The sequence below is a fragment of the Xenopus laevis genome, chromosome 4S (assembly GCF_017654675.1).
Source record: "Xenopus laevis strain J_2021 chromosome 4S, Xenopus_laevis_v10.1, whole genome shotgun sequence".
In the NCBI taxonomy this organism is placed as follows: Eukaryota; Metazoa; Chordata; class Amphibia; order Anura; family Pipidae; genus Xenopus; species Xenopus laevis.
Genome location: NC_054378.1, coordinates 67,527,861 through 67,541,211, shown reverse-complemented (window position 1 = coordinate 67,541,211; position 13,351 = coordinate 67,527,861). Strand labels below are relative to the sequence as shown.

Sequence of the window (13,351 nt, the reverse complement as noted above, 5' to 3'; positions counted from 1 at the left end):
AGTAATCACAAGAATAAAATCATATTAGCTATAGTGACTCATTCTTTAATGCGAAACAGAGGTTAGAAAGTTCTGAGGCCCTCTAGCTGTTCCAGAACTGAAAGTACCAGCACTTCCCTGCAGCATTTTTTAGAGGAATGCTGGGAGATGTAGTCTTGGCCTCAGGTAAGACATGTATTTTTCTGTGTGTCCATACAGTCCATGCACAGATTTGTATACCTTATGTACGCATATACACATATTTCATAGTTAATCCATAGCTATTCATTTGATAATAGCACTCTGATAAAATGCATTATTCCTTCTATATGGTTCATCCCCTTCTGTATTAACATATGATAAGTTGAGTACTCAGCTAGGTGACACCTCGGGGCTGATTCACTAACTTCGAGTGAAGGATTAGAATTTCGAAGGTTTTTTTGGGCTACTTCGACCATCGAATGGGCTACTTCGACCTTCGACTACGACTTCGAATCGAAGGATTCGAAGTAAAAATCGTTCGACTATTTGACCATTCGATAGTCGAAGTACTGTCTCTTTAAAAAAAACTTCGATATTCGAAGTCGAAGGATTTTAATTCCTAGTCGAATATCGAGTTAATTAACCCTCGATATTCGACCCTTAGTGAATCTGCCCCCTGATCTCTGTTTTTATTGCTTGCTTGTTGAGATATTACTAAGATATAATTTCCTAGCCTTAGGTTATTGTCTGTGGTTATCAGTATACATAGTATCATTCCTGCTTCTAAGTGGACTTTTGGTTGACTCTAGTGGATGAATGTGATACAAGGTAAAGCTAAATTTGCATTTTGCAATGTTATATTATTTATTATTATATGATATAATAATTTTTATTATTACAGTGTGAATACTAACGACACATTTTTCATAAATGCTTTCATATTTATGGCACAGAAATTACGATCTGTACATAAAATAATTTGCACCAGATATTTTCCCTTTCTAACTACATTCCCTAAAAAGACTGCTATCTATCTTATATTGAGCCTTACAAAAACCAGGTAACAAATCCATTCACCTCCAAACAAATATGATATAGATAATATAATATAGATACTATAGATTATATTATATAGATACAATTATCAGTATTGACACTGTAATTATACAATACTAGTTTGATAAATGTAACATGTTTCAGTCCTTCACAGATACTACTATTAGTATTACAGCACTCTCCCCATCTCGAATATTTTCACCTATAATTGAAAAACATTTTATTACCCTTTGTCTTTACAGTTTCTCCAGCATATTGTAAAACTCACTTCTGGAAGAGCTACACCTTGGTGGTGGTTACTCTCATTACAAAAGATCACTATAATCAATTAAAATATTAATATCAAATATAATGAAATCTGTCTTTTCTGATTTCACAGTAAATGCTGTGCCACCGTGTTCACCTAATTCAAAGGCATACATCCTAACTGTCCTGTTTTTTGAGGGACAGTCCCGATTTCGACAGCTCAACCCGCAACTGAAATGTCCCAACTTTCTCTTTGATCTCCTGCATTGAACAGCTAAAAAAAGATACAAAGTTTCTAACTTAATTGGCTTTTGGCAAAGAACCCAGAATATATGGCAGGTGCACTTTTGTAACAATTTAAGATAAGCAAAGAAGCTATTGTAACAATTAAGATAAGCAGGTCTCTTGGGGAAACTGTGACTTGCAGCTTAAAGGGCAATTCGCCTTCATTAGCAAAACTGTAACAAAACATCTAAAACCCACAGAAATTAGTTCATAACCTGACAAATTTTGTAAAATGAACATGGTAATTAGGGGGTGTGGCCACAAAATGGGCATGGTCAAAAATGTTGCCACGATCCGCATGGCAAATTTTTTATTTCATAAAAATGGAATACTGTATTCTAATTTATTATTCAAAATAAAATGTATGTTTCATAAAAAGACAACTTTATATATGCATATGAGTGCTGAATAAAAAAATATTTTAGGGCATATGCAAAGTTCTGTGTTTTATGTACTTTGCACCTTGACCACTAAGAGATAGTATATATCTTTGCCCTCCTACAGTAACAACAACCAATTGTGCCTATACAGTTGAAGCCACTTTGGTTTGTGTGTTTGACACAAAATAACTAAACCCAGATAACCAATTTATCCCATTTAACACAGAAAATTGCATCGCAGCGTCCCATCTAATTAAAGACTTCACCATTATGAGCAATAGTGCTTTGGTATGCTAATGAAAAGGTTAAATGCATTAAATAAGTTAAAGTAATAGTTAAGTGTGAAAATAAAAACTGTGTACATAGATAGGCTGTGCAAAATAAAAAATACATATATATACATTACATTTTTGGCTCACTAACTATATTAGAAACATGTTTTATTTTGCACAGCCTATCTATTTACCCAGTTTTTATTTTTACACTGAACAATTCCTTTAAGATGACTTTAGATAACACAGTTATCTGTATATACAGTACTGGCAGGGTGGAAAGTCCATTGGCATGGCCTTTTTCTTTTGCTTGTCAATTATAACTTACAAGGAAATACTGTAGATCCCTTGGAAACAAGGAAACCCTTACTGAGGGGAGGTGTATAGTACAGGGCTGGGGGCACCTAGCAGCACTACGCTCTGCAATTTCTGCTGCATCTTTAATATGTTACATGGTGCAGAACACAGTCTGAGCAGTAAAGCGAGGGATGTAAGTGCTTTTTATTTGATCTATAAGAAATGTAAATTTGTGCCGCCTAGTGCTCCAGAATTTGCATCCCTGTCCATACTATATAGAACATTAAATTAAAGTTTCAATAATTCAGGATGTTATTCTGTATAAATTCATTATTAGAGATACTTACTTCTCCTGCAAATTTGTTAAAATTACCAAATATCTACCTTATATTCAGAAAACATATATTCTGTGTACACAGTCAATCCCTTAATGTATGAGTTCACATATGGCTTAAGAAGCCCATCTACATCCAACTATACCACAGGGCTAAATAAAGAAGGCAGAACAGAATTTTTACATTAACATAATCTTATTTTTATGGTTTTTTAAAATACTGCATAAAACCTTTTTGTTCTGCAATTCTCAGGCTTGGAATTCCAACTGCAACCTATTTACTAGGGATTCATTATCCTATCCACCAGCTTGAAATTCAGAATGGAAGATGAATTGGAGATGTAAAACTAAACTCAAGGACTGCAACAACCAGATTACAGTAGCTCAGTAGGCCCAAATGGAAGCCTAATAATTAAAAAAACATCAATAACAAAATAAATAATAAAGACCAAAAATAATATAAAATTGCAAAGCTCTGTGTATTATAGTAGTGCTTTATAGATTAAATTATACATGAATAATACATACTAAAAGTGAATTTAAAGGTAACTTCCTCTTTAACAATTTATCAACGGGATTATTATATTAACTTTATTGAAAAGCCAACACCCTGTGTGTACTATGAATTTTTAATACTGTTGAAAGATAACAGCATAGCAGATACAGTCTCTATTACCAAAAGGTAATATACATCACATTTCCGTTTAGATTTTTTTATCAGAGTTTGGTTGAAGATGTGAGAGCTCCAGGCATTGCTAAAATGCTGGGTACCAGTACAGGGTGTAAAAAAACAGTTGAAAAAGTTGTGGAAGGGAGATATTTATTTTTTCTCCTGCTTGGTTACCCCCTTTAAAGGCAAGTTTCTGGCTATTGGACACATTATTAAGCTACACGAGTTGAGGTCTATTAAAAACAAACAATTCACTTTAGCTCTTCTGAGAAAGACAGGCTCCTTCTCTATGAGCTAGATAACCAGGAGACTGTAAATGAACAGAACTAAACTCTTTTGGGGCGCAATAGGCGCAGAAAGTTGCATCTTAAAGGAGACATATGGTATATGTAAAATAACCCTAATTGTGTAGGCAATAATGAGTAACGCAAAATACTTGTTTTACTTGGGGCTAAAAATGAATATTATCTTTAAAAATCCCCCTTTATTGGAGCTCTCTATAGATCTGCTGCTGTCCCTGTCCATATTTCAAATGAGGGGTGGGCACATTAGGGGGGGGACAGCCAATCACAGCCCTGCAATCAAACAAGTAAAGACAGGCTTCAGTTTCCTATCAGGTCAGCCTAGCTGATAGGTTCATATCCTACATTTCAGTGTGCTGAGTACTGCTGGCTCCTTTAATTTGTAAAACCATGAAGAAAGAGAGAGGTGTTTCTCCCCTTTGCATACTACTGCTGAGATATAATTACCTGATGTAGCCTGTATTGCAGCAAAAAAAAAATTCATGATTTTATATACTGTATATATTTATTTGAGATTTATTTGGGCATCACAATTGCCAGTGCCCATTGAAGGTAAATGTTGATCTATGCATATAAATACATACAGTGATAAATAATAAATGTTTAACTTCTTAATCTTTAAAACCCTTTAATTTGGCATTTGTAACTGCACAGAAACATTAGCTTGCTTCTGCTCCCTAGAAGAGCTAATGCTTGAATCTTTCCCTTTAATTCAGGAATGATTTATGGCAGCGCTCATGCTGACTTCAGAGGCTGAATACACCAATGAGTTTTAAAGCTGACAGGCCGAGGTCTAGCTCGCATTCTGAACTTGCGCTTCTTCACTGGCACTAGTGCTCAGACTGATACAGGCTTCAGATTACTTCTTTGCACAGCTTGTTGTTATATAATGGAAAATCATTTTATGCTTTATTTGAAACCATGTCCTCTAACCCCGCAGTGTGACAGGATGAAAATGACATGACTCTGGCTACTGAAATAAACTGCATTATCTTCAGCGACATTTGAAATCCATTTTTTTAGGACAAAGTCTACTGTAAAAAATGTTGTAAGAGATAATACATATGTTTGTAATGTTTTTTGTGAACTTTTAAGAATTCATGTTTATGTATTTGTATTTATGCCTTTGCAGGTAGGAATCTGAAACTTACCAATGAGATCAGTATCTACAGTTAAGTAATAGACCTGCAACAGTTTCAGAGGGTGTTTAACAATAATATATTCATTTAATTCATTTTTTTAAAAAATAGATAACATAAATTAGTAGACAAAGCATATAGTTGAAACAATTGCTATAACTAAATTTGAAGCTTGGGATATTGCAAATCAATATACATATACAATTATAATTTAGCCTGCATAATATTTTCCACAAGTTCCCTTTGGGATGATATACGCTACTTAAAACTGATTTTATTCAGCACATACAAGGGGTCATTTATCAAAGTGCTAGATTTCTGAGACTGAGGGCAGCCAACATAGAAACTTGCATTTACCACCTACCATAGGGTCAGAATCAATTCATTGAGAAAAAGTTAGCCCATGTTTTATCACGTGAAAACTCGTGGACAAGATTCGATTTGAGGAGAAAAAACTTTTCTCCCAATTCAGTTCCAGTTTTTTTACATGATAGACAGTAAGATATGTTTTTCTGAAATTTCAAATTTTATCTCGTCTAAGGTTTATCGACTTTTCACGTGATAAACCTTTTTCTCACTGAATTGCATCTGGCCCATAGTCTGAATGATATGCAAACTAGGGGATGTGCATGTAGCACCCACCCCTCATAAATACATTGTTACAATACAGCATTGTGAAGAAAGAAGTACTGCACCTATCAAAAACTAGATACTTGGCTCAACAAAGAAGGACCGCTCAAGATTCACTCTCCCTTTTTGCTGCTCCAGTCGGGTGCTCTCCTTAATCATAGTATGATCATAGCATGATTAAGGGAGTGATTCCCGAAACGCGTAGGGCGTTGGATCCTTACAGGAGTATGGAATAAAACTATATTCCTTTGGAGTGCCGTCCTTTTTCTTGGTGTTTATGAAAAACTAGACATCAAATTGGCAAATACTGTATACTGTCAAATATGTGGGGTGGGTGCTACATGTGCATGTCCTAGCTTATGAATCATCATTGATAAATGCAAGGTTCTACAATAAATGGTAATGTTTTGGGACCTCCTTAACAGAGAAGGATTGGATAATATTTGTGGATAACAAACCATGTAACTCTTGGCAAACATAATATTACCTCTTTATTTGTTCCTGGTAAGGCCTCGTGTTAAGTATGCTGTGCAGTTTAGGGCCCCAGTCTTTAAGAATGATATTAATAAGCTTGAAGGACTGTAGAGATATGCAACTAAATAAACTAATAAAAGAAATGGAACAATAAAACTATAAGGAAAGACTGCGACTGTAGTTGAGGTTGGTTTGTCTAGAAAAAATGTGCTTGAGGGACATGAGTGTTCTTTACAAGTACATTAGAGGACATTATATGCATATAGTGGGTGATCTTTTTTGACATTAAAAAGGTCAAAGAACCAGAGGCCATCCATTATACTTGAGGAGCAGACCACACGGGCCTATAGGTTTGGAAAGTTAAATCAATCCCTAGGTGGGAGTTCTCTAAAAATATTTTCCAGTGAGACTAATAACTAGTTATCCCATTTTCCTCAGTTTGCTGCCTGTTAAGGTAGAATGTAGCAACTACAGATCCCTAATCAATATGAGAAGTGGCTGCTAGAACCACAAGGCTCAGCTTTTGACAACTGCCTAGGTTTTTACAATGGCTACTGTATAAAGAGGGCTTTGTTTATGTCAGAAATATACGATTTCCTTTTTTATAGCAGTTCTTTTGTGGGATTCATGAAGTAATAAATGCAAAATGAAGGGATCACCTTGAACATTTGGCAGTAAAATATCTAGGTTAACCTTTCTTAATTATTCCCCGGAGTTTAAAATGATTTGATTATTTAAGAAACTTGTGAAATGGAAAAATAAGTTAGTTCATAATGACTGTCTTCCTAATGAGGGTTTCAAAGCTACATTTTATGTCAGTCCATAATGACACGCTAATGATTTGTACAAAGCTATACTATCTAGATTAGCTTAATTTGAGTTCTTAGGTATAAAATAAGCAAAATAAATATAAAAAAAATAGCAATAATATATTGGGCTTCTTGATTAATAAAATATATAAAAAAAATAACAATAATATATTGGGCTTCTTGAAAATTCTTAGTATTATTTATATTCAAAAACAGAAATTGTGTGTGTGTTTAAATATTAGGATTATATGCTTACATTTGACTCTATGGGGCAAATTCACTAAGATTCGAAGTTGCGCCCAGGGGCAGCGTAAGGTTGTGAAGTTGCGCTAGCGTTGATTCGCTATGTAAAGCGAAGTTACGCTAGCGAAGGCTAATTTGCATACGGTGCCAAATTCAAATTTCAATGGAGGAATACGTATCAGCACTACAAATGCCTAGAAAACCTTCAAATCATCAAATAAAAATTTTATTTTGCCCTACACATGTGCCCACTGTCTAGGTAAGTTGCCATGAGTCAGGAAATGTAGGGGGGAAGGAGGGGAGCCCCAAAAAAATTTTCAATCTTTTTCAGCCTATCACCCATAATGTAGAAAACACGCCAGCGTTTTTTGGGACTTAGAAACATTTTTGACTTTTTTTGAAACAATCCCTATCTACTCTATTGCGCTTCGCCAGGTCTGAGGTGGCGAAGGAAGTCTAGCGTAAATGGTAGCGTTCAGTACACTGCGCAAGTTAGTGAATTTGCGTAGTTACGTCGCTAGCGAAAATTCGCCAGGCGTAAGGGTGCGAAGTAACACTAGCGAAACTACGCCAGCATTCGTTAGTGAATTTGCGCAGTAACGAAAATGACAAACGCTAGCGAAGTAACGCTAGCGTTCGGCACTTCGGCGCTTAGTGGATTTGCCCCTATGGGAGATGGCCTTCCTGTAATTTGAAGTTTTAAATTTGAGAAACATGTTGTCCTTAAAGTCATATATCTTTATGGGTTTATACTCACTTCAGCCAGGAATCAGCCAAATTCTTGAACCGTCAAAAATTCCAAACTGTATCCCTGTAGGGTAATGCCATTCATTAGATTAATTCCCACCTCCAGTCATATTATCTGGATAATCTCAAGGAGGAAGTGGGAGTACTAAAATTGAGTACACATGGTCACAATGAACTAATGGAATCCTGTTTATCCTGTGATCCCCAACATCATAAGTTCATGCTCTCTCTGCATTTTCCCCTTGATGTCTAACCTGTAAACTGGAGAAGCCTACCTTAGCCAGATACTACTACAGATTGATCATTGGCCTTACTTCATGGTGCATGCTAAACTTAAAAGAAACACCCTGCTTTGTAGTTTTTCATCTGGTCATTTGTCCAAGTACAAAAATAAATAATATAGAAACAGCTAGAGCATTCTTTGAAGAAATAATCACTGAAATGACCTTTTTTAAAAATAGCTGTAGATAGACAGGTGCTTAACTTACTGGTTAGGATCAATGGGACCATATGCTGTTTAATGCTGATCACTAAATATCAAGTGTTACCCTTTCATTGTATGACATATTCATTCCTTGCTAAATTGCAATTAATAGGTGATTTTATAGTTATTTATTAAATGTTGAGTTGCCAGGGTGACTTCTAGACTTAATCCAGGGCCCACCTGAAAAGGAAGAACAGTGTCCCTGATCAGTATATTTCTAGAGGCTTTATTCAATAACACTGATGCCTGAAGAACACACATTACTCTTCTCATATTTCCCTGTTGTCTTTAAGGGCCCATGTAGCACCAATATGACAAAACAATAATAAAATAAATTAGACTGAAAATAAAGCATAGCCTGCCAAATACCCACATAAGAACAAATTTAATTGCTGAGTGGTTTGAGTTATTCTTGTAAAGATGGCAGCCATTAGATATTAGACCCATGTGGACTCACTCGATCCACACAGTAACACAATTTTTCAGTTATAATTCAAAGCCTCTGGTAGTTCATTTAATCTTTATTCACAGAATGGGAACTTAAACTCTTCCTGTCATGACTTTGTTTAATTACGTTCTATTGTTATCTTGCTCTATTCAGAGAGCAGTGCCCCGAAGCAAAAACTAGATTTGAAGCTTCTTTCTATGGTTGGGTCACTATACACTATCTGACAGCACTTGATATATCTGCAGCACAGTAATCTGTTCTGTCTAGGATTTTACACCGTGTTATTGGAAGGAGGGCACAAATCAGTGTGGGTACTGGGGGAGTGCTGTATTATCAACTCTAAGTCACTGCTTTAGTTTTTAAGTTAGATGCAAAACCTTGGAAAAATCTGAATCCCAAGTAATAGGGCTAGTAGTAATTTACTGCCAGATCTGCATGGTACCTTAGACAGTACAGAACATTTTCTAAAAGAAGAACAAACACACTGCTCAGTGGCATGAAGATCTTGGCTTCATTCAAACAGCCAAATGTATGCAATGACTGGGCTCTTTTTATCAAACCATAAGTCGAAATGTAACCCTGCAGACCTGTTGCAAATGGTAAAAAAAATTGACAACAACATTTAATAAGAACATTTAATATGCACACTTCACAATGCATAACCCCTGTTGTGAAAAAGATACAACTAAAACAAAATAATCAGTGATCCAGTGTCAGGGAATGAGAGGATTGCACATTGTTCTCATGCCAAGAATCACTTTAGCTGTTTCTGAAGATGCTGTAGATTCACTGGGTATTGGCTCTAAGGACCTTTTTAATATGGCTGCATTGTAATAATGTTGTACAAAAAAACCCTCTCTAGTAATAAAGACATTTAGAGCAGAGCTAAACTTATGAACTTAGGAACAGATCTGCTTCCATTTAAACCCATCTCATATCCACTTGGCTCAGTAATATTGGTTAAAATAAGTGTTCTCATAGGGTGAGAGCTGAGAGGAGCCTCGGTAGACAAGAAACGAAAATGAATTTGGCTTAACGAGTAGCACAATTAAGGATTATACACACAGACAGTCTTAAAGTGAAACCCCTGATGGAAAAGCATCAGATCAACCCAAGTCAAACTGTCTAATTCTCTCCCTTTTTTTAAACACTTTTATTCTAATACAACAAATACAAAGTAAAATAGACACAAATTGTGCTTGCAATGCCCTCGGTAAAGGACCTGGTAATAAGTAAAAGGTTAATCACATAAGAATTCCCTTTCTGTTCTTTATTTGACATAATTCCATGGCTCATACAGTAACATTCTGGCTGGAGCATTACAGTTAAACCCAGGATTTCCAATATGACAAATCCAGCCCAACATGCAAACCTCCCTAACAGCATCTACTTAATTACACATGCTGTCAATGGAACAGGCAAGCGGATTTGAAAAGAAGAATTCTGCAGCATGAGGGGAATGGAGTTGTTCCAGTATATGGTACCTGTAGCTAAATGGGGGCCCCCCTCTAATGCTAAAATGACAGTGAGGGAAATATGAAGTTTGGCAAATCATGATTAGCTGGGGATTTGGTGATACAAGTAAGAGCAATATTTCCTTAGGGAGGCTCCCTGCTTGTAAAATCGAATGCAAATGTTCCCTTGCCCAAGCAAATATAATGATTTATTTATAGAAAACAGGGCATTGCAAATAAATCAAGAAAATTCCACACAGTCTCTAACCCAATTACCCCATCTCCTATTCCAGTCACATATCAGCATCGGATGGATATCTGAGCTCAGCTTTGGCGAAGTACACGGATGTGACTGAGAAGGCTCTGGGCATAAGGCAGAAAAGGGAAAATTGACATAAAGTTTGCGCTTGGCTTTCCATTGGGAGCATAGGAATATGAGTGGAGCATTGGTGAGATGTAGGGGGGCACAGATGTGATGCTGCAGATGGATGTCAGTGGAAGATCACCCCAAGTCCAGCAGTTGGGGGGGGAATAAAGCTTGAGATGCTTCATTATATCCACTCATACCTCTCAGGAAGAAACCCCCTGTGCACATTCTATTAAAGGCCAATTCAATCCAACGAGTAATGATTCCAAAGCTTGAGACATTACAGAATGAAATGCATCCTCCCCCACCAGCCCCTTGCTTCTTCAGCACTGCAATGAAATAAAACAGCTTCTCCTACCTTGTATAATGCTGCCCTCTGATCACCTTCTCATCCTCTTGTTGCATCAATTGACTCCTTCTCCCTCCCCCGGCTGTGTGTGTGTGTTTGTGTTTCCCCTGTCCCGAAACAAGTAAGATTCCTTAAAACCAAGTGGAAGAGCTGGGCATCCCCAGTTAGAAAATCCTCAGCAGTTTCACTCCAGCGAGAGTGAGAGAGAGAGAGAGAGAGAGAGAGAGAACACCTCAATCACAGCAGCAGACTCAGCAGCAGTAGCAACAGAGGCAGTGCCGGGTACTCTGCAGGCCACAGCGCTCCCAGCTTCTACATCACTACCACATTCCTTCTAATAGCGAGGCCTTGCCCAGCTCCTGCGCTCCCCCTTCCCCCCCAAAAAAAGACAGCAGTGATTCCCCCGGGGAGGGTCTGGGTGCAGAACAAATTTCAAATGCAACGCGAGGGATGAATTACAGCTAAAGGGGAGAGACGGCTGTGTTGCACGTTGCCTGCGTCTCTGAGCGACTGATGCTGTCTCGGGATGCTCTGCAGCAGCGCTTCTGCACTTTCATCATTCAGGACTCTACTAGCGCACATAGACACGGGCTCCCCCAAGCCCTTCATACTTTCTAGCGTTATAGTTCTTTCTCATGGCAATTGGGTTTTGTATTTCTTTTTCATTTGATTAATCCTCCATTAAAACAATTGTTCTAAAGCAGCTTTACACTGACAGTGTCTCCCATGCGTTTTTTTTACCATAGGGGGATGATTTACAATGCACTGTTATTAGCGGTGGCTGCTTTAAAAGCAGTGGTGTAACTAGAATTACTGTGCTCATAGCAAAATCATTTTAGAAATGTTAGAAACAAAACATTTGACATAAGCAGCCAGCCAGTTTCCCATTGTGCCTGTTCTCTCTCCTCCCCTGCAGTTGGAGGGTCTGCTTGCCCTGTGTGTGGGGCAGGCCCGGACTGGCAATCTGTGGGTTCTGGCAAATGCCAGAGGTGCTACTATAAGGTGCCATAGAAAGTCGCTATTTAGTTGGCTGGTGGGGGCTGTTTGGGCATCTGTGTACCTGAAATGCCAGTGCCTATTTCAATTCTCAGTCTAGACCTGGTGTGGGGGTTGCCTGGCATACAGTTTTATCAGTGAAGAAGCCACATTTAGGTGTGTAACCAGTGACGTAACTTACTAGTGCCGGGCCCCTCCACCACCCTCCAAAAGTGATGTTCTTGGCGGCTGCACAGGTGAGCGATCTGCCGTTGGGCCCAGAGGAGGTACGGGCCCTGGTGCAATCACAGTCCTCTCCCCAGGTAGTTCAGCCACTAGGTGTAACCATAAAAACACAGACCTACTGGGGGGCTTCAAACAGTTACTCCCTCTATAGGTTCCTCCCAAACTTCTTCCTGTTAAAGTGATACTGACACTAAAAAACTACTTTTTAAAATATGAATGTATAATAAAAGTTACCTAAAGGTCATGTTGCAATTCAACAAAAACAGCAGCACTCACTTTTTTCAAATTACCAAAGTGCTGCTGTTTTTGTTGAAGTGTGTCTAATTGCCCTGGCAGGGGGTACAGCGCGCACCTGGGGCTGCAAAGATCCATTTCCTACTCTTGAAGCACACATGAATTGAATCTATAGGTCATGTTGATTATTTTTAGCTGAGAGGTTTGTTTTTGTAATTGTAATTGTTAGCAGTGACGGGCAGTCTCAGACTGGGACACCAGGGACCCACCCAAAAACCTTAGACTAGGGGCACTATTATTCTTTCTCTCCTCACTCAACCTAGTTTCCTGTTTTACATACTATAATCTATTATTCTATCTATGTTCTCATATAAATAGGGAATAGCCATGAAATATGCCAAATGTTTAGTAGCATGAGGGCCCACTGACACCTGGGCCCACCGTGAGTTTTCCTGGTATCCCGGTGGGTCAATCTGACACTGTTGCCGGGCCAAGTTGTATGGGCACCCAAGGCAACCCGGCCAACTACATCGCCCCCTCCTGATGTGCACTCACGTATAGGCTCATATGCACACATAGGTGCATGCGCACATGCGCGGACAAGCGCACAAGCCGAACCCGTGTGCGTGCGCATGCGCAGGAGAGCGTGCAGATCCAAGAAGCAGGCATTGCTGCCACAGGTGGGGAAACAAGGGTCTGAAATGGGGGGAAGGCAGCAGAAGAGGTACTGTACCTGGCACCCCCTCCACCTTTGTGCAAGGGGGCATAAGATGAAAGATGTCAAAGGGCTGTGTTTACTGATATATATAGTCCAGTTTGGTAATATTCTTTAATAGGCCACTTAACATCATATAAACTACCTGCTGGTAAAGTATTCATTTTGGGGGTATAATTATCCTTTAAAGGGCATGTAAAGGCAAAAAAATTAAATCCCATTTTTACTTTCTTT

General features: G+C 38.2%; 1 protein-coding gene across 13 annotated transcripts in view; it reads right to left on the bottom strand.

The window, feature by feature from the left end:
• The window catches only part of dab1.S (Dab, reelin signal transducer, homolog 1 S homeolog), a 433,928-nt gene extending 422,468 nt beyond the window's left edge, over nt 1–11,460 (bottom strand). For 10 of the 13 annotated variants that reach the window (XM_041561396.1, XM_041561394.1, XM_041561403.1 and 7 more), the window contains exon 1: nt 10,957–11,459. The gene's annotated coding sequence lies outside the window, so the exon portion shown is untranslated. Of the gene's footprint in view, nt 1–10,956 lie in introns of all 13 variants that reach the window. The other 3 variants (XM_041561400.1, XM_041561404.1, XM_041561406.1) reach the window with 2 other exon arrangements.
• Between the last annotated feature and the right edge of the window lie 1,891 nt (nt 11,461–13,351).